The following is a 22,273-nucleotide window of genomic DNA, read 5'->3' as shown; positions in this document are numbered from 1 at the left end:
TTGCCACTAGCCCATTTGTGTTGTGCTGGTCACATCATTCAGCCATTGCCCCAGCTGGGCATCCACCTGTTTCCAGTTCCTTGCCACTATAAAGAGGACTGCCACAAATATTTTTGCATATGTGGGTCTTTTTCCCTTTTTTATGATCTCTTTGGGACACAGGCCCAGTAGAGACATGCCAAATTAAAGGTATCCACAGTTTGATAGCCTTCTGTAAGAAGTGATTTCCCCTCCCTTTTGAACTTCCCATATCACTTTGTAACTTTCTTGTGCCCTTTTCAAATTCTGTCTTGTACAGAATCCTGATTCATCTCTCACACATGGCAAACAGTAAAGTTTGGTTATTGACTTTAACAAAGATTCCCAGGTTTTTATAAATTAAATTTCAAACTTCTTAGCCTGACATTCAATGACCTATAAAAGCTGGTCCCTATCTTCCTTTTTCCAGTATTCAATTACTTTAGTTAACTTTATCTATTCATTATTTCCCAATGTAACAACACCCCCTTCCCACTCCATCCCATCACCAACCCTATATATAGCTTTGGTGGAGCTGTCTACTATTCCCTCTGTCTATTATTGACTCATTTTCTTCTCTTGTTCTGAAATTAAGTGGCATGGTTATTTTCTCATAAATTATTTAAAATTGCAATAGCTCTCATTAATTATTTGGCTCTCAGATTTACCCCAGTTCGTTAAATATAATTAACTGGAGAAACCACTTTTTACATAAGCTTTCACTTATTTTTCTCTCAAATCCTCGCATCTCTTAGGCTTAAATAAATATCAAGGCAACTGCTTATACAATTTATTATTGGAATGACAAGCAATAAAACCAATAATAATTTATTATTTAGCATCTTGGAAACAGACAGTAGCGTCAGCTCCAACTATTACCACTACTGTCAGTTCCTTAATTCGGGAAACAACATTAACTGTTTTAGATTGCTAATTAAATTCTATTCTCCATAATCATCTTCAGAATGCATACACATGTGTATATATGCACAAATATGCATGCATACACGTTCTGTTACATTTATATATGACATTTGGTTCAGACATTCCCTTGTCACTGGGCACACAGTATATTTCTAGCTTCCATTTATCATCTGTAATGTTGCTGTGGATATTTTATTTAAGTAAGTCTTTTATTGCAATCCTAAACTATTTAGAGGTGTAAACTGAGTAATAGCATCTTGGGGTGAAAAGGGTATATGAACAATTTAGTATATTTTCTTTTAAAAACATGTAAAAATTCCATTTTGCTTCCAGATCTGTATTCTTTCCTTCATATCACTCTTCCCATTGAAAAACCATTTATGTATGTGTATACACACACACACATATATATATATATATGCATATATATAGTACATTACAAGACATTGTTCTTTTAACTTATTCTCTATCAGTAACTGAATATATATGTATATATACATATTTTGCATGTTTATAGCTATATTCTTGCCTTTACTCATGTTGTTCCTCTCACCTAAAATGCTCTTTTCTTATTAAGTTCAATCTTTTTATTGATAATCTAAACACAACAGGTATGTTTGAGACATACCCACAAAACCATTCCCCCAAAACAGTTAACATAACCACCTGAAGAGTTATACTTTAATGTTCATATTTTGGTATTGTGAGGAATTAACTGAGTGAAAATGTTCTTCATGGGAACATAGCTTTAAACTATACTTTATGACTTAAGACTTTATAATAACAAATAGAGGTATAGCTAAAAGTTGCAGGTGATTATCTCCTCCTATTTTCCACTACTCCTTAATTAGCATTTAAGTACTTCTTTTAAAGGTGATGATGTCTGAATTATATCTGCTGGTATATCAGTTCTTTAGGGAAACTTAAATTAAGAGTTTATTATTATTGACTTATATTCTTTTGTTTCTAAGTTAGATTTCCATGATTAGAATGTAAGCCTGGACTCCCCCAAACAAAAAAGGTTAGCCTTGGGTGAGGGCTTTGGGGGCTTCTGTGTTCAGGGACCTATTTAATCTTGTGTTTTGCAGTTTATGTTTTGCACTTCTACTGAAAAACACATTGTCAGATGGGAAATGTCCTTTCTCAAATCCTTTTGCTTTTTCTTATTCTGAGAGTCTCTGTTTTTATGGATGATACTGTCTTACCCAATTAGAGGACTCGTCCAGGATATTTCCTATTCGTGAGGGGTGTCTTCTGTACAGAATCCTTGGGCAGGTACCCTCCAGGGAATTCTCTGGTGGTCCTTGGATTTGGTTTAGCAACTCCAGCTCTGATCAGGTAAAACCCAGAATCGAGACACTGGGAGAAAGCAAAAATGGAAGTGGGCCAGCAAAAATAGAGGATTACTTTGGCCCAGGAGATAAATCAGCTGAGAAAAGTTTATAATCAGTAATGTAATCCTGGTAAAGCCAAAAACTGGTAAGGGTTGGAGAGATTGCTAAATCTAGGCAGTTAAAAGGCTCCCATTTCTCTTTGATTTTGAGGAAATCCTAGATGATTCAGGCCATAAGGATTTTCTTATTTTCCTTTGTTAAAATCAAGCGAGTCTTCTATTAGAGAGGACAAGATATTGTGAATCATGGGAAAAGGAACAATCTAAAGTAGCTGGCTCTAAGAACCTGTATAGTATACCGAAGATAGCCCTCTAAATAATAGGCTCACAAACTGGGAGAAAATATCAAAATGTACAGAGAAGGAAAAAAAGAAAATTATTAAACACTGTTGTTTTGTTTGGGCAGGTGCCCCACTTGGAGGAAACATCTTCTGGCCAAGGCACTGACAAGGTTTGGGTATGCCAAAAATGGAATCAGTATGTAAATTCAAAGGAGCCTGTTAATTCTGAGGAGAGTGAATATGCAACCTTGTGGTTGCTGACTGTGGGACTGTTTTGAAGGAGGAGAGAGAAGAGCTAGAGAAATTCTATTCTTGGGACCTCCTCTTCACATTGCTTACTCCCTATCCAGGATCCTCAAACTACGCCCGTGGGCCAGATGTGGCAGCTGAGGACGATTATCCCCTCACCCAGGGCTATGAAGTTTCTTTATTTAAAGGACCACAAAACAAAGTTTTTGTTTTTACTATAGTCCGGCCCTCCAATAGTCTGAGGGACAGTGAACTGGCCCCTATTTAAAAAGTTTGAGGACCCCTGCCCATCTGACTACTGCTCCTAAGGCTTCTGCTCCAGGATTCCCAGAATTCCTTCCTTAATTCCATCCCAGGGAGGAGTCAAAGAAGGAAACTCAATTGATTTAAAACCATTAACTATTTCCTCTCCTCCTGGCCCTCTTCAGTAGGAGCTTTAGCAGCAAGAAAACCTTCCACTCCCCACAAAGACTAGCTTGTTCCTAGTTAGAGAAGTCATTCTTCCAGAAAGGAATTGCATTTGTAAATGCTCCCTTGTAGAGTGTGGAGATGAAAAACTTTAAAAAAGAGATGAAAGTCCTTATAGAAGATCATCTGGATTAGCAGAGCAGTTTGACCAATTTCTGAGTCCTAACGTCTACACCTGGCTGGAATTGATGTCAATGTTAGGGATCCTCTTCACTGTAGAAGAATTGGGGCAGATTAGGAGAGCTGCAATGAGGACCTGGGATAATTCCTACCTGGTTGCATAAGGAGGACTCAGAGGAGGATAAAAATCCCCCTTCAGGATCCCAGTTGGGATTATAACAATCCAGCTCACAAAGAAAATATGAGGGATCTAAGATAGATGATCATTCAAGGTATTGGAAATGCAGTCCCTTAAAGTCAATATATGAATAATAGAAATTAAGCAAGAAAAAGAAGAGACCCCCTCAACCTTTTTAAATAGACTCAAGGAATGCATTAAGAAGTATTTAGGGTTAGGAGAAAATGATGCTATGGCGAAAAGTCTACTTTGGGCATATTTTGTCACCAATACTCGTCACCAAAAAGCTCCAGAAGCAAGAGGGGTGGCTGACCAAGCCCTTGGATGAATTATTAGAAATGGTCCTTGATGTGGGAAAGATTCCTTTCTAGATTCCCATCCTCTCCTAGTTAATAATGTAAATTGCCCTTTAACTCACAAATCCTGGTGCCTTTGAATTCCAATAGAAGATCTGGACCTGTCCCAGCCCCACCCGGATCTGAGCCAACTTTGGGGCTACACCCCAAAGCCCCAGCCCCAAAGCCCCTTGAGCTAAGTTTCCTATTATAAAAAGGCCACTCTGAGAACCCCTCTTTGCAGAGATTCCAAACATGGCTACCGTGTGAAGACCCTCTTGTCCACTGGACCCTCTGTCCGGTGCCCTCCTTATCTCTACCTTCATCTATACTTTAACTTTGCTTATCCAATAATAAACCTCTTCTATCAATCTAGCTCTCCGGGCCAATAAATGCTTTTATTGGGAACTCGCGCTGCTACTAGACTCCCTTGCGCCGAATCTGTACCCCAAACCTGCCACTAGACCTTAACCCTAATCTCATTTAGGTACCCCAAATCTAGACCTCAACATATGGTTCCCTGACAAAACGAACACTGGAAGCTAGATAATTTGGCGATCAAACTGGACCCCAGCCTTTTCGGGGCACTCAGAACCAATCTGGGTTTTGAGCTGTTCAGGCAGTATTCCGGGAAGAATCTGCGTTCTTTCTTTGATCTCTATCTCTAAAGGTAGTGGGGAGAATATCTGTGTTCCGTCTCACCCTACTTCCATTTCAGGTGAAAAGGCTTTTATTTTTATAGATAGCAGGACCAGGCAATCCGGAACTCTGGACAAGGTAAAAGACTTTTTCTTTCCTTATCTTGCAGTGGATACCCAAAGCCCTCGGGTCGGGCTTGGGTCGTTGTTGGGAGCTCTAAGCTCTGGCACAATTCTTTAAGAATTGTTGCAGATTGACAAAAGGCCTTCTTTTGTCGGCCCTCTGTCTCTAAGAGATACAAGGAAGCTGCAAGGATTTGGAAAAATAAAAGTTTTTACCTGTCCACAATCTAGACACTGCCCTGCCTCTAAAGTCTTTCCTGGAGCAGATGCTTTGCTTGAGGAAACTTCCTCTGACCAAATCCTTTGGAGAGAGAAAGGCCCTTCCTTTGCATCTCAATGCATTTCTAATCTTTTTTTTCTGTCACCAGATAGTCCTGCTCTCCAGCAGGAACTGTTGAGACATGAGAGGAAGTGTCTCTTTAACACTCCACCCCAGACCAAGGAGACATGTGGCTGTTCTGGGGACCCCACCCCTTTTGGGGGTCCCAGGCCAGCGCTCTCTTTGCTCTGTTCTGGGAGGATAGCCGGAGAAACTTAAGAGGAGCCGTGTTTGAGCCCTTCTCCCACTCCACTGTTAAATGCAATGGAGTTTCTAATGGTCAGGCTGTAGCCACGAGGAGAAAGGTCACTGAATTGGGGTGAGCTTAGAGAACGTCTCTGCCCATGGCTGCTACTCCTGGACAGGGGTAAGCTGTCTCTCCTTCAGGCCTTGATCTCCCAGCAAGATTTGGGGGCTTAGATGAGCTGCCCTGCCTTCAAGTTCCAGCATGGAACTTAGAGGAGCCCTGGCCATTCAAGACGCACTGCGCTGGGTAAGATGGCATCTCTTCCTCCCCCACCCTCGTTCTGGCCTTTTCTCCCCCTTCTTCCATGGAGTGGGGAGTGTAGAACTTGAGGCCTGTTTCAGACCTCTCCCATGTGGCTTGGCCACCTGCCATTTAAATGCTCCTATCCTGTCCCCTTCTTGGGGTTACTGTACAGTGGGGAGATTAGGGACTCAATCTTAATCTTCTCAAATCTCCGGAAAGGTTTTCACCAACTTTTAAAATAGAAATTTGCTAGCAATTTGGACAAGTGGGCCGCGCCCTTTCCAGACCTTTACTTGGCTCTTAAAGCCACAGCTTCCAGCCCTCAGGAAGTGTGCTCCTCCCATACATTTTAAACGGGACTCAGTTTCCCTAATTTGGTCATCCTGCATTAACTGTAGAAACCTCAGAATTAAGCTTTTATATGCTCACAAGGCTGTCTACAAAGACTGAGGATTTTAAACTGCTCTCTGTATTTTTCTTAGCCTCAGGGCACTACTTAACACTATTTCTCAGCTGCTTGTGGAGAGATAACCTAGGTAAACCAGGCTAGGTCTGTCTGTCTCACACTTTCCTACCTAACCCTAGAGGTGGGAACTCTTTTGCTCCTAATTTTCTTAGTCCTAAGACCTTTTGCTCTTAGCACACTCGGTTCTGGTTCTATTCTTTTCTGGATTGGCATTCTATGTCCCTGCCAACAGAGGGTTTTTTCCTGGGCTCCAACCCTGGCCAGGTTGCAGCTTCAAGAAAGACCTTAGGAATGATGGCTGGGGAATAAAATTTTAGGTCAAGGCAAATTAAATGCTTTAAAAGATGGCTTTTTATTTCTTTTCTCCCCTCATTCCTTGACTGCAGCAAGAAATGAGTTAATGGGAGAAACTGAAGCCATTTAAGAATTCGGTGAATACCTTTAGGAAAGAAGTCTGTTTTTCCTGTGTGCTTTTCTCATGTTCTCTAGACTTGTTCCCTGTTTTCCCTCCCCCATTCTTTGAGAAGTTTTTGAGGGGACTAAGATGGGAATAGAAAATATAGGTTATTAAAACAAAATGCTGGTAGTTTCCTTCCTACTTAGATGGTGTGTTTTCTAGAGGTATTGGGTAATTTGTAATTGAGTTATGCCTTAAAATTTGTCATCTCTGTTGGGCAATTATAAATTATATGAAGTTTGGTTCAGTTACTTGTGAACTTCCAAGATCTGTGTAATGTTAAATTTAAAACTGTCTACTTAGATAAGAAAGATAACTGTATAAGCTGTAAACCCTTTACTGTGATTCTTGAGAACTAGATTCATCTGAAGTCCTTGATTAATGATAACTGATGTAGAAGATAAAATCCTTTGGGACTGCAGCTAATATTTGCTGGGAGTTTTGAATTCAGGTGTGACTGCATAGGTCATAAGATGGAATGGTTAAAACTTAAGGACAGTTACCTGAAGTAAAACTGCCTTAAATAGATATTTTAATTTGCGGCCAGAGTTTGGTTGCTGCTATTAATCTTTTAACCTTTTTTACTTCCTGGGGCTAGAGTTTCTTTATCTAAAAGTTTACTTGCAGAAGTACTTGGGCCACTCCCACCTTGTCTTTGAGAAAGCTAGGAATCTCATCACCCTGAATAGGCTTAGGCCTAGAGCCTTTTACACTGTGTGTTGATGGAAGGCAGGGCTAGGCCCCTGACTTGCTGCTCAAAGAGCCCAGGGCTATAGAATATGCATACTGTCTAGAGTTAAGAGAGGAGCTATTGAAAGGAGAACACACCCACTCCTACCACATCTCTCCTTTGCTACCTTGCCCTCAATGTTGGTGGCCCTCTTAGGAGGTTTCCACTGAGGCAAACCCACCATGTCATGCTTCTATAATGAGGGGCGGCTCAAATTCCCGGGCTAATTTGAGCTTGCTGGGAGACTCCGGAAGTCTTGGGGATTTGTTGCTCATAGAACGCTGTGAGGATGAAATCCTGGTTTTTTTTTTTTTTTTGGCAAACGGTCTTCTGGGAGGGCCCTTTGTGACACCTTCTAGAGACGTCTAGGAAGGTTACGTTTTAGAATGCGAAAGTTTTCGGGTTTTGCCATGAATTAGCTTTCTTCCCCATCCCTGTAGAGATTTTAAACTGTCTCTTAATGCAGAGACAAACACTGGGCTTGAGAAAAATGCCTCAATCTCAACACCTGAACTCTGAATAGATTAGCTGAATTCCAATCTCTCTGGACCAGTCCATCCTTTAAAGTGCTTTTTTTCTTTCTAATCCTGGGACTGATTAACACTTATGCCCTCGGGCAAAAGCGTCGAGCCAAAACACACCCAGCACTCTTGTCTCTTTAAAAGCTGAAAGACTCAGCCTAGTGAAACCTAGGACCCACCCACCACCTCAACTTTTTCGGGATCCAAACCTCAATGTTTCTTCCACTCTGCTGCTAACAGCTGTTGGTTTCCCTTTAACTCTAACCTGAGACACTGAGCTCTTTTCTTCTCAGAGCAGCTTCTGCCTCCTGAAAACATTTGGAGCGGAAGCACCCTTTAATACAAATCTCTCCCAGACTTAGTCCTATAGGGGCTCTGGAAACTGTCCAAGGAGACCCCAGTCTCTGTCCTGAGTTCGAGCAGGAGGAACAATGGAGAAACTGCGTCACACGACAGGGGCTGGCATCCTGCTCCCCGGTAGGGAATTGGGGTCTGGCCCTGTTTCCCTTTTTATCCCAGGACAATCCCAATACCTCAGGGACCCGTAAGCTGGGTTGGCAGTGCTGAGACACTTTGCACTCCCTCTGACCCCTTCCACCCCTCCCCCATAAGAGTGGGGAAAGTGGGGGGAAGGCTTAGGATCTTTGCTTATTGAGGAACCAACTCCTTTTAAAGAAAGGCAGCACAGTTAAAAGATTTCTAAGAGCTTAAATTGCATTCTTATCTTGATTAGATATATAGGCCTCCAGTTTTCCCCTGACTTCTTAGTCCACACCCTGAACCAACACCAGGAGAAATTAGCTTTCCTGGAAATTAAGAGTGAAAGGGCTAAACTCGAGGCTACTTAACACTTTTTATTATAGACAAATAATCTTTTGCTGCCAGCATTTTCTCCTACTTCTCCTTGTTAGATGGGCCATCAGCATTCTTACAGGCAGCCCACAGAAGGGACCTGCTGTCATCATCTCCACCCTGGATGACACCATGGTTTCCACCCTGGTTTTAACCTGCTCCCGAGATCTGGGCTTCAATCTTTGGACTCTCAACTGCCCTTCAGCCTGGAGAACATGGGACAACTGACTGGGAATGACTGACCGGATACACACCCCTTAGAGGTCCTGCTGCCATCCTCAAACCCCACACCTCATGCCTCACCTCCTGGCATGAACCCCAAATCTCTACGACCCTTGCCAGCTCGAAGCAGTTAAGAGGAGATCGGCGCCCCTTTTCCCACATGCATTTGGAGGTGACGGCTTGAGGGGGGAATGAAGAGGGGACCCCCGAACTTGGAAAATCCTGGAAGGAGAAAATCTTCAATTCTGTCTCAATAAGAGACTTTGTCCCATGTCTTTTTTCCTTAAATGAATTTAAGTTCCAACTGCTTGAGGGGGGAATAATGATGTGGGAAAGATTCCTTTCTAGATTCCCATCCTCTCCTAGTTAATAATGTAAATTGCCCTTTAACTCACAAATCCTGGTCCCTTTGAATTCCAATAGAAGATCTGGACCTGTCCCAGCCCCACCCGGATCTGAGCCAACTTTGGGGCTACACCCCAAAGCCCCTTGAGTTAAGTCTCCTATTATAAAAAGGCCACGCTGGGAACCCCTCTTTGCAGAGATTCCAAACATGGCTACCATGTGAGGACCCTCTGTCCACTGGACCCTCTGTCTGGTGCCCTCCTTATCTCTACCTTCACCTATACTTTAACTTTGCTTATCCAATAATAAAACTCTTTTATCAATCTAGCTAATATCAATCTAGCTCTCCGGGCCAATAAATGCTTTTATTGGGAACTCGTGCCACTACTAGACCCCCTTGCGCCAAATCTGTACTCCAGATTCTCTGTTTCTTAACAACAGAAAGAGAGATTAAAGTTATGCTTCAGATAGTGAAACAGTTGCTAAGTCTGTAATGAAAAATCAAGGGAAACCTGGTAGAGGCAGGGGAAGGAGAGCTTTTTTCCCTGAAATCCAGCCAGCAGGAGATTCAGAAAAAAAAAAAAAAAAAGTGAGTGGGCTACCTAGTATCAACTCCACTAATTTGTTTCAATTGTGGACTAGAAGAGCATTTGAAGAAGGATTGCTCACAGGCGAAGAGGAGAGGGAAACTGGGATCTCATATTTAACAGAGGAGACAAATTCCTCAGGAATTGTGTGTTCTCTGGTAAAACAGTTGACTATATTTCAGAGTAAAGGGCTGATTGCTCAGACTCCACCACTAGGATTTCTTGTACACAAATTTCAGCCTGGGACTGGGTGCTGATCCAGACCTGGAAAGAGGAAAAATTCACTCCCTCTTGGGAGGGACCTTTCTAAGTTTTGCTGATGTCAGATATCACTGTGAGTACCAGGGACTTATCACACTTGGACTAAAGGACCAGTTACTATTCCCGTGGATTAGACTGTGGATTCAAACAATCCCAGGAACTTCCCACTGGATGAATACATGAGTCTTGAGAATATGTGTTTGGTTATGATCTAGTTGTCTGTTTTAGCATTTCTGTTTATGATAGACATTTGTACTCTAATTACTGGAGACACCAGTGGTTGGGTGATAGATGGACCCCACTTGGGAATTGGGAGTAACAAACCCCAATTTGTATGCTGAACAAACTCAATAGCGTCCTCAAACTATGACCCGCCGGCCAAATGCGGCCGGCTGAGGACATTTATCCCCCTCACCCAGGGCTATGAAGTTTCTTTATTTAAAGGCCCACAAAACAAAGTTTTTGTTTACTATAGTCCGGACCTCCAACAGTCTGAGGGACAGTGAACTGGCCCCTATTTTAAAAGTTGCAGGATGGGAGACCATGGTCTGTCAGACCACAAAAGGCAGTGGATTCATTAGCAGACCAAACCATCTACAATACTTCATGGTAGTTTTGGTCTGGAAGCAGCTGGTTCTTCCTGATAGCTTTAAATGGTTAGGATACCAGAGATTGGAGACTAAGAATAAGCCAGTTGAGGAAATATATCAAGAATGGTGTGAGAGGTCTTCAAAGGAGAAATAAAAAGTGAAGGGATTGTGAGGAATTAACGGAGTGAAGATGCTTTCATGGGAATATAGCCTTAAACTATACTTTGTGACTTGAGACTTTATAATAACAAATAGAATGATAGCTAAAAGTTGCAAGTGATTGTCCTCTCCCATTTCCCACTGCTCCTTCATTAGCATTTAAGTACTTCTTTTAAGGTGATATTGGCTTTGAATTATATCTGCTTGCATATCAGTTCTTTAAGGAAATTTAAATTAAGAATTTATTATTATTGACTTGTATTCTTTTATTTCTGGGTTAGATTTCCATGATTAGAAGAATATAACCCTGGACTCCTCTAACTAATGGGAGAAAAGGTGGGCTTCTATGTTCAGGGACTTATTTAATCTTGTGTTTAGCAGTTTATGCTGTGCATTTCTACTGACAAACACCTTGTCAGGTGGAAGATGCCCTTTATCAGGAAATCATGATAAACTCCTTTTTGCTTTTTCTTACTCTAAGACTCTCTGTTTTTGTGGGTGATATTGTCCCATACAGTATCAACATTGTCCATTGTATTTGACCTGTCTTCTTGCCTTTTAGATTTTTATCTATTTATACATTATAATAGTTATTGTTCTTTTGGCTCAACTTTATTCTTCAATTCAATCAATCAATCAATTCAAATCAATTCAATTCAATTCAATCAATTCAAATAAGTATCCCTATGATACAGTTAGTGGCAGTGCAGAGAACTGAGGTGTGAGAATCCCCTTCTAGTTGGAGCAGGTTCAACGTGAAAGAATTCACTAACCCGAAAAGTTTGATTGGCAAAAGGGAAGTTTTATTGACACTGAGAAGTCAGTCCAGGCAGAGAGATAAAGGTCCTAGCAAAGAAATCCTGGTAGTGAGATAAACAGGTGTTAACACTGAGAAAAGAATATCTTCACTGCGGACAGGGATCCTGACAAGTAGCTATGCCAAAGAAAGAGAGATTCCTTGACAAGGAAGGCATAGTCCTGCTTTGGGCCTCTGCAAATTATGTGTTTAAAATTGCCCTTTTTAATAAGAAATCAATTGAATGAAATTCCTTCAATATTGTCATTGCCCCCAGGCCTAGATTTCCAGTTGAATAAGATCACTTAAATTCAAGTTGTTGGAGTGATCCTGGACTAATTTTCAACTCAACAGAGAGTGCAACTAGCTAGTCAATAGAGGGTGCAGCTAGTCCCACCAAGATAACAGAATGAAGCCACTTTATCTTGATTCCCTGAGGCGGGCCTCTCCCAGAGGAGAGTTTCTCAAGAGTTCAAGGAGAGTTTCAAGAGTTCACCTATAGCTTCCTTCCCACCCCCCAAAGTCAGAGGACAGTTTCAAGGTTCCCCCCATCACCTCTAATTATATTTGTCATTTCTAATGTCATGGTAATATTTCATCACTTTTTTTTTATGCTTCAGACATTCTGCAGTCAGACATATAATATGTTTCTAGTTACTATCAATAATGCTGCTGCAAATATATATATGAATCTTCTATTGCAGTTATTAACCTATTTGGAGATATAAATTGAATAGTAGGCTCTCTGAGTGAAAAGGATATGAAGAATGTAGTGCACACACATGTATATATTAAATTTAAATTACATTTTACTTTTAGTTCAATATTTTTTCCCTCCAATGTCACCCTTTTCTCAACTCCACCCCCACCATTGAGAATGTAAGAAAAACAATACCCTGCTACAAACATTATAGTCAAATGAAATAAATTTTTGCTTTGGCCATGTTTGGAAAAAAAAAGTCTCAATTTCTATGTCTATGAGGAGATGGCTAGCATGGTTCATCTTGAGGCCTTTAGAATTACAGTTGGTCATTATGTTGATTAAAATTTCTAAGTGTTTCAAAGATATTTGTCTTTATAGTATTACTTTTATTGTTGAAATTGTTCTTCTAGTTCTACTCACTTCACTATTAATCAGTTGTTTTCCTAGGTTTCTCTGAAACCATCCTTTTCATCTTTTTTTATAGCATTATAAAGAGTGTTATATCACATTCACATGTCATAGCTTGTTCGATTCGGCACTTCCTCAATTTCCAATCCTTTGCAATCACAAAAAAGCATTGTGGTAAGTATTTTTTGCCATTATGGGTCAAAATATAGACCCAAAGCAGTCAGGCAAGTGGGACAACCTGTGCAAACACATGAAGAAAGGAAATGAAATATCAAATTCAGGGAACTCTGAGTAGATGAAGTTGACTGAAACAAAAACATGCATAAAGTAGAATAATATTGAACAGGACTAGATGAAGCTTTCTCAAAAAGTCTATGAGAGTAGGTTAGACTTTAGGCCTAAGTCACATGATCCCTGTTCCCAGAGGTGTGCAGAGCTGGAAGATCAGGACTTGGGCCCAGCTTGTAGGAAGTCACATGATCTCTAGGCCTAGAAGTCTCTAAAGGGCAAGACCCTAGGTCTGTGACAGGACCCAAAGGAAACAGATAACACTGGTCAATGATGGTTACTTCCTTTTAATCCATCCAGTGAAAAGGCTTGGGTCTTTTGCTATTTAACCAGCTTTCCTGTTTCTGACTTGTCAGATTGAGCACATGTTGAGACTTAAGATGCTTCCCAAGTGTGCTTGGACCTCTCCCTGCAAGGACTTAATAAATGCTTTCTTTTTGTACCTGAAGATGTTTCTGTTTAGTTAATTTGGGGAAGGGAGTCTAGCACCCATCCCACACATATGAAGTAAATTTGAAGAAAAATGTGACTTTGAACTTTTCCTTCTCCCCACTTCCTCTTAGAATTCTCTATTTTTCAGGCTAAGTCAGTCTACCATTGTCCCCATAAAACCTCTTCTTTTCTCAATAGTTGTTTATGTTTTCTTGTGCCTATAATTTCTAGGTATAATTATCAGTATTGTTTCCCTAGCAGATCTTAAGTCTTTAAGGACAGAGATTCTTTTTTGGTCTTTGTAGCCCAAATACCTTGCATACATTGTAATTGTTTAACAAAGTTTATTAGAATAAATTGAATCTTTGCCAATTTGATGGGTGTGAGGTGAAATCTCTGAACTATTTTCATTTGCATTTCTATTATTATTTAATCTTATTCTTCTATTAAGATACAAAGTCCCACTCACTTCCTTTATGAATGAATCCCTTACTGAATACTCCACCCATTAATAATGAACTCTACTTTCCTGACCTTCCATTGTCCATGCTTTATTCATTTGGCATTTAACCTCAGTTTCCTCATCTATAAAATGAGATTGGACTTGGTGATCTTTCACTTACCTTTCAGGTTTAACATACAATAGTTCTATATGCTATCTTGCATTGCTGTTACCTTTCCATTATTTATGTTGTTTGGCCAATTAGAATATAAGCTTCTTGAGAGTAGGAAATGAATTTCATCCTACTATGAGAGTAGGAAATGAAATTTATTTACATCCATAATGCCTACCACAGACACCCAATAAATGTCAATGAAGAGATTGTATAAATAGTGGCAGAAAGTGTACTAAGAGGTCTGATTAGAATTATTTCACACATATTTCTAAGGTAATGTTCATATATTTTGTATTAACTGTTTCTTCAAGTCAAATAAATTAAATCAGCATTAATTTTTTAAAAATTTGTTATCTCTTAACATCATCTTTATTTCCAAGTATTTCCCTACTCTCCCCTCTACTTAATAAGTCATTCCTTTAACATACACATCAAAAGAAATAGAGGAAAATAAAGAATCAGTTCAACAAAACTAACCAAAACCTTAAACCAGTATGACAAGGAATGCAATGTTTCCCTCACCTGGGTATTGTTGGAGTTAATTTGATTTGAGGCCATATGAATCTCGTTAACTCCTAACAAAGGGAGAGTAAAAAAGGGAACTAGAAAAAAATTGATGGTTGTTTCTCTGCCAAATAGTCTTCTTATCCATGTCTATACAGATATAAGTTGAAGAGTTGTTGTATTTCTTACTGCTGCATATTCTAGGGGAAAAAAGGAAGAGGGACAGAGAGAACACGCAAAAACTTTTGATTCCTTGCTCTACCTAAGAAGAGGATGGAAGTAGAATTGAGAAGCTGTTATTTCCCTGATTGACTGGGAGAGGAGGTCAGAGGACACTTAGGAGTCCTGTGCCCTAAAGGTCTACCTACAATTTCTGGTTGTCAGATCAAATGTTCCCAGGCATGTTCCTTCTTGTGGGGATCTGTACCTGCTGCTTAGCTCCTTCCCCAATTGTGAGGCAATATTTTTTTTTCTTCAACAATTCAGGTTTTGCTAGCTCTGAAGGTTAATTCACATGGTGGCCTTTTTCCCAGGAGGGAGTCGATTTTTAATCAAGGACATCTTGCTCCACTAACAAACAAAAAACTGCCTCCACAATCCACACATTTTTTCTAAAATTTTGAATCAAGGTAGAACACTACACAATGAACTCATGACCTATTGGGAGCACTGAGACCTATTGCAACCAGATGGAGTTAGATTGAGGGAGGAGCAGCACATCCTATGTCACATGCCCCAGTTGCAAATGGCTTGATGTGATGTTATGTTTTTTATATTGCCAAATATAACTGACCAGGAAGCCTTGAAACAACCTCATTGATTAGTTAATAGCCACTACTGTGCCTTCTATATCATGACTAATCATAAAACATCCTAGCTGGCATGATGATAAGAATTAGCAAAGAATTTGCAAAGAATTGCAAAGTTAAAACGATGAGATCAAAGTCATAGATTAAAAATGCTGGAAGAGACTCCAGAGAGAATCTACAGAGAGAATTTTACAGATGAGGTAATAGAGGCCCCAAAGAGTTAAATGACTAGTCCAAAATCATTCTTAGTGAATAGAGCATCAAGAACTAGAACAAAGTTCCCTGAATTCCATTGAGGCTCTTTCCATGCCTCAACCACCATTTTGCTAGGATCACGAAAACTCTAGGTGTTAGGCTTGAGTAATAGGAGTTCTGCATTTCAAAATTTCTGCCTACCTGTATTCATGCTCCCTTGATTCAAGACACAATGAATGGTGAATGAATATTGAAAGCTTTCCATAATATGGCCTCTAATAGGCTAATTACTTATAACTAGGAGTTATGCACCTAAATTAAAAAAAGGAATGCAAAAGAGGATGGAAAGATTTTTGGTGAGGTCATATTCATTCATTCATTTACTGAATTTACTGAATACTCTTGGCCTATAGTTTTGTGTACCTCCTTGTGGCATGGAGATTTAATATGATGTTGTAGAAAAAAAAAACCTGACAGTTTCTACTGAATTGGAAAGTTTTCTAGTATAGGTCCAGCAATGAGTACTTTAAGTCCTTTTTCTAAGGACCATCCTAGCTAAGACTACTGATAATTTTTTTTTTTAATCACAGCAAATCTTAAATGATTAAATGATAAAGAATTCATCCCATCCTCTTATTAACAAACTCAACTTTATCCTGGATTTCTTTACCTTTTACTCTTTTATCTTCATTTTTAACTGAAACTTGGTTTCCTCCAGAAGATGCTGCATTCCTAGCTTCAACTTCTGCTAATAATTAATTGAATAATGTGGGAGAAGAGAGGGATCATGATCTATTATGTGTAAGAAGGATTAAATTTATTTAGCTTGGTTCCGGATGATAGCACTAGTAGCTATGGAGAATGAGATGGAGAGAGCAAGTTAAAGACAGAGAGATAGAGAATAGGTAGAAAGAGATAGATGTAATGTCCAGAGTAGCTCTCTGGAGGATCTCCGTACCAGCCCTTAGTCCTTGATCTTAGAAGAGGAGTGAAGATGTGGGACTCATATGGATAGTCAAACGTGGAGTCCGTTTATTCCAAATTCTCTCAGCCTTATATACCCTAATATCCTTACAGAACTATAGCACACTGCTCATGCCCTAACCACATACTGCGAATGGAGGACCACATAAACAACTTGCTATTGTGTGTAGATGTCTTTTTTCCACCTGGTATCACTCTGCTTCAATCACAACACAGGTTGTCACTGCCCCTTGACTTCTCAGGAAGACTAAGAGCCCTTGGAGGGGATGGGGAGCCAAATCAGACACTGTTGGCAGGGTTCCTTTTACTGGACTCAATGACCTTATACCTCATCCAGGGTTCCCCACTATCTGTGGCCCTCTAGAGATAGATGCATAAATAGAGCATTTACTAAGTGCCTACTATGTGCCAGGCACTGTGCTAAGTAGTAGGGTTATGAAAACAAGAAAACAAATTCTTCTCAAGGGAGACAATTGGGTGCCTACTTATCAAATATATTGTGTTGGATATATTGTGTATTCTTTTTCAAGTAATGGGAGGGGATAGGGAAGGTTATTTGGAGGCCAATGAGGAAATCAGATGGAGGCAGAGTAGAGTCTTATGGAGACCTAAAGAGACCTGTAGGTTCTATGTAAGGAAAAACTTCCTAACAATTAGGGTTGTCCCAAAGCTAGATGAGGGTACATCAAGAAGTAGGGGTTGAGTTTCCCTTTAGTAGGCATCTGTAAGTAGAGCCTACAAGAACATTTATCCAGAAAGTTGTAAAGAGAATTCCATTTCAGGGCTGAACATGATGACTTCTGAAGTTTCTTTGAGTTCTGGAGCCTTTGAGAGGCAGCATTCATATTTATCCTGGGATCTAAATAGTTGACTTCAGCAAAAATATTTTAAGTGCCTACTGTATGTGAGGCACTTACTAAATTTGAGTGCCTTCAAAGACACTCTATACTAATTTTTAGTGTCTTTTTAAAAAATTTTGGCGTACTTGCCTTATTTTTAATTTGTCTTAATGTCATAGAAAGTGGCATTATTACTTCTATTTCATAGGCAATCTTCCTAGGTTAACTGCATCTATTCTGATCATTTCTTTTAATTCACAACCTTTTAGCACTTATGAATTTCATTTGTACTGTTTTGAAAACTTTATAATTTAAGTTATTTTAGATCTGCATCTTATCTACACCTAAAAAGGGTATGTGTTTCTTAAAAGCAAGACCATCAGTCAAGTTTTGGACAGAACATCTGCTATATAAGCCTTGTATTTAGCACTATTGTGTATAATGAATTAATACACTTGTTAGATTTAGCAATATATAATTTTAGTGCTAAATTGTGTGGCATAGAATATAAGCAGCATAGGGGTTCAAAGAAGGGAAGATCAATATGATTCTGAGTAGTTGGGAAAATTTCATGGAAGCTTCCACAACTTCTAGGAATTTCCTATCTCTTTTCATTTCCTTTATCCTATTCTAGAGTTTTTAATCTCATACTGGTATCATTTTTCACTTTTTTTTTACCTGTCTCTAATCTTTCTGTTTATTTAAAAATATCCTCTACATGGATTAATTTCAAAACAATGTTCTCACTATTATTCTCATTTAAGATCTCCTAATGGTTCCCTACTTATAAAGAAAACACATTATTTCGATGTTATAAAGAATCTCAGAAGCCATTGGATATTTGCTTCTTTATTCTGCTTCTGATCATCTCTGGGTTCCCTCAAGACTCAGCACACCTTCTAAAGGTGAAGACTCACCTTCTAAAAAAAGTTTCCTAACTTCTAGAACCTCTTTCCTCACTTCTAGCTTCTAGTGCCTTCCACTATAGACGATTACCTTCTATCTACTCTGTGTTGATTTTAAATATAACTATTAAGGCATATGGTTTCCTCTACCAAATCATTACTTTGAAAACGAATATACAATATATCCTACAATTTGACAAGTAGTCACCCAGTTTTTGCTTGAATTCCTCCAGTGAGGGATAGCTATTACTTCCCAAGGCAGCCAATTATACTTTTGAAAAATTTTAATTGTTGAAAGTTTTAAATTTGCCTCTTACACAACTGTTCACATTGCTACTACTACCTTCAGGGATCAAATAAAATGAGTATATTCCTTTTTTTACATAACATCCCTTCAAGAATTTGAAGATAGTTATCATAAGCCCCCCCCCCCCCCTTCCTTCCCCCAAGTCTTTTCTTCTCCTGGCTCAACATCTTCAGTTTCATCAGTTGATACTCATATGTCATGATCTCAAAGCCCTTATCTCCTTCCTCTGATGCTTATGAATTAATCAACATTCCTCCTAAAATGTGAAGCACTGATCTGTCAGCATTACACTAGATTTGAACAGACTAGGACAGTGCAGCTGAATGGGTGATCTATTTAGCCCAAGATTATTAATTCTTTTGGCTTTTATATCACATTTATTTTGATTCATACTGAAATTGAAGCTCATTAAAAATCCCCCAAAATTCCTCCATCCCTTCTTCTCTCCCTCCGTCTCTCCTTTCCTCCCTTTCTCCCTTCCTCCCTTTCTCCCTTCTTCCCTCCCTTCCTCCTTTCCTCTCTCTCCTTTTCTTCTTCCCTCCTTTCTTCCCTATCCTTTTCCCTCTCTTCTTCCCTCCCTCTCTCCTTCTCTCCCTTCTTCCCTCTCTCCCTCCCTTTTCCTTACTCTTCTTCCCTCCTTCCTTCCCTCCCTCCCTCTTTTTTGGTGAATCATTATTTTCTGTCTAGTTTGTACCCCCTCTATTTTGTATCAAGTTGCATCAAATCCAGATTTTCAATCTGGCATTTAAAATTATAATCTGGCTCCATTTCATTAAACCATATATTTGACTGTTGCTCAACATCAACCCTTTGTTTAAGTCACACTGCTTGGTTGTTTTTTTTTTTTTTTTTTGTCTGCTCTCCCCCAAATGTCATGCTTCTCTTTCCTCTCTCTCTGTTCCTTTTTGCCTTTTTTTCTGTTTTTTCTTTTTCCTTCTTTTCTGTTGCTCCTTCTTTCCCTCTCTTCTTTTTTTTCTTTTTTTTCCTTCTTCCTTTCCTCTCTCTCCCTTCCTTCCTTGCTTACTCCCTCCTTTCTTCCTTTCCTCCTTCTTTTCTCTATTGCTCCTTTTCACTTTCCCTTATTTTCTTCCTTCCTTCCTTTCTTCCCTTTTCCTTACTCTCTCCCTTCATTCTTTCCTTTGTTCCTTCTCTCCCTCTTTCCCTTCTCTCTTCTTCCCTTCCTCCCTCCTTCCCCCTTTCTTCCCTTCATCCCTTCCTTCCTTCCTCCCTTCATTCCTTTCTTCCTTCCCTCCTTTTTTGTCTGTTCCTTCTCTCCCTTATTTTTTCTTCCTTTATTTCTTCCCTCTTTCCTTATTCCCTTCTTTCCTTTGTTCCTTCCCTCCTTCATTCCCTTCTTCCTCCTCTCTTCCCTTTGTTTTTCCTTCCTCCTTCCTTCCTCCCTTCCTCCCTCCCTTCTTCCTTCCTTCTCTTTCCTTTCTCTTTTCCTCCCTCCCTCTCTTCTTCCCTCCCTCCTTTTCTTCTCTCCTTTTCTTCCCTCTCTCCCTTCCTCTTTCCCTCCCTTCCTCCTTCCTTCTCTCTCCTTTTCTTCTTCCCTACTTTCCTCCCTCCCCTTTTCCCTCTCTTCTCCTCTCCCTCCCTCTTCTCCCTTCTTCCCTCTCTCCTTCCCTTTTCCTCTCTCTTCTTCCCTCCCTCTTTCCCTTCCTTCCTCCTTTTTCCCTCCCTTCTTCCTTCCTCCCTCCTTCCTTTCCTCCCTCCCTCTTTCCTTCCTCCTCCCTCCTTCCCTTCTTTCTTCCTTTCTTCCTCCTTCCTTCCTCGTTCCCTCCTTCCTTCCTCCCTCCTTCCTTCCTTCCTTCCTTCTTTCTTCCTTTCTTCCTCCTTCCTCTTTTTCTTCCTTCCTTCCTTCCTTTCTTCCTCCCTCCCTCCCTCCCTCCTTCCTTCCTTCCTTCCTTCCTTCCTTCCTTCCTTCCTTCCTTCCTTCCTTCCTTTCTTCCTTCCTTCCTTTCTTCCTTTCTTCCTTCCTTCCTCCCTTCCATTTCTTACTATACTGTCTTCCATGATTCATCTCCCAATTACTTTAGCTGACATTGATCTCATAACTCTGAATTAATTGCATTTATCTGTATCACATATATTAACATACACTAACAAAGTGTCTGTGGATAAAGGTGATACAATTTGAGCAATATCTTTGTCTTTTTATATTTCTTTCTAGGGTGCTATTTCTGGTCCTTTCCTGAGACTTTTTTGGATTTTACTTTAGAAAAAGATGGTGGTACCTTGATTCTTACTTTAAATAAAACCAAACCAGATCTTCACCTTAAGATTTGTGTTTGCTTTTTGTTTTGGCTTGGTCACAGCTTTACTTAAGGAATGGTTTCTTGGCAGATAGCCTAATTCCACATGGCCTTGGCGAAGCTTATCTTAAGTAAGATGAGGCCCTTGAGCATAGGCAAAAACTAAAGATGTAGTTACCTAATGTGCAGAATTTCCCAAATAGGGGTTTTTGTCTCTGCGATTGCATTAAAAAAAAAAAAAACTGTACATTTTCTTAAATTGCAGGTTTGAGTACATATTTATAGGAATTCTAAAGGAAAGGAAAAGGAGGGCTTATGCGTGGTTACTGGTGAGTTATTCAAACCTTCTAGGACTCAGGGTTGATTTAATAGTTACTTTTTAGACCTCAACATAGGGGTTTTTAATCTGGGAATTTTTATTTTGAAATTTAAAGATATTACTCAGAAAAGGGATCAAAGGCTTCACACTGCCAAAGGGGTCTATGTCACAAGAAAGATTAGGAACCCTATCTTACTCATTATAATACAATCAAGAAGTGATCAAATGTGGCACCCTGGGAGCTTGAAGAAGCATCTATAGGAGGTACAAAGATACCATGTTTCACCCTTACTTAGCAAAATGAGCTTGCTGTAGAATTGTCTGAGTAAAAGTTAAATCAACAACATAAGGTTGTTTGTTGTTACATCATTGTGAAGGGGAATAGAGCATCTTGCTTCAGTGTGGATCTCATTGTAACTAATTATTAACCAGCTCATTTTTTACAGAACTGTATATTGTGTTTTCCTATTACCTAGGAGCAATGAACTATATGTACCCTTATATCAAACCAATTATAAAAATGTTCTTATAATCACTGGATGTTAAATCTTGAGCTCTAAGGGGCCCTGTGAAGGCCATGTGATTCAGTTTCCTCATTTTACAGATAAGGAAACTGAGGTCCAGAGAGATGAAATATCCTCTCCACATAGGTAGTAAGGCAGGATTTGAACCCAGGTGTTTTAATTCAATTTCTTAAATTTTAAGGTAGGGTGGAATGCTTAAACAAATAATTATAGGAATTCTAATGGGGAGAGGGGTGTTGACTCATTTGTTATATAGACTCTTCAGTGCTACAGAGACAGAGGAGATGATACCATTTCACCTACACAAGAAGGTAGGAATAGTAGATTGATAAGGAAGAATATTTTAATTAGAAGCAGATGGAAGGATTACCAGATTTGGGCCAAATAAGTCACAGCTTCTGTGGAAGATTATTGGTTCCACAATAGCTATTTACTCCATCAGTACAGATTACAACTCCTAGATAAATTCCTATCCTGTGGGATTCTCCTTATCATTCTAGTAATCCTCAGAAGATCTACCCAAATAAGGGAGAAGGAGGGACAACCTACACTGGTTCATTTGAGATCTTGAAAACAGCAGTGTAGCATTTAGGTGCTCAACCTATATTGCCTTTCTCACTTTGTGACTATAACTCCTGTCATTCTAGTCATGTGTAACAGCT

General features: G+C 39.7%; 2 long non-coding RNA genes across 2 annotated transcripts in view; both read left to right on the top strand.

The window, feature by feature from the left end:
• LOC127549440 (uncharacterized) overlaps positions 1-22,273 on the top strand; it is a 113,335-nt gene that overhangs the window by 74,565 nt on the left and 16,497 nt on the right. The gene's annotated exons all lie outside the window — the stretch shown is intronic.
• LOC127549441 (uncharacterized) lies at positions 6,868-9,072 on the top strand. Its single transcript, XR_007950610.1, has 2 exons — positions 6,868-8,187; positions 8,622-9,072. It is a non-coding gene; the product is annotated as an uncharacterized LOC127549441 (long non-coding RNA).

Source organism: Antechinus flavipes, chromosome 2 (assembly GCF_016432865.1).
Source record: "Antechinus flavipes isolate AdamAnt ecotype Samford, QLD, Australia chromosome 2, AdamAnt_v2, whole genome shotgun sequence".
NCBI classification, from domain to species: domain Eukaryota; kingdom Metazoa; phylum Chordata; class Mammalia; order Dasyuromorphia; family Dasyuridae; genus Antechinus; species Antechinus flavipes.
This window is presented reverse-complemented; position numbering and strand designations above follow the sequence as displayed.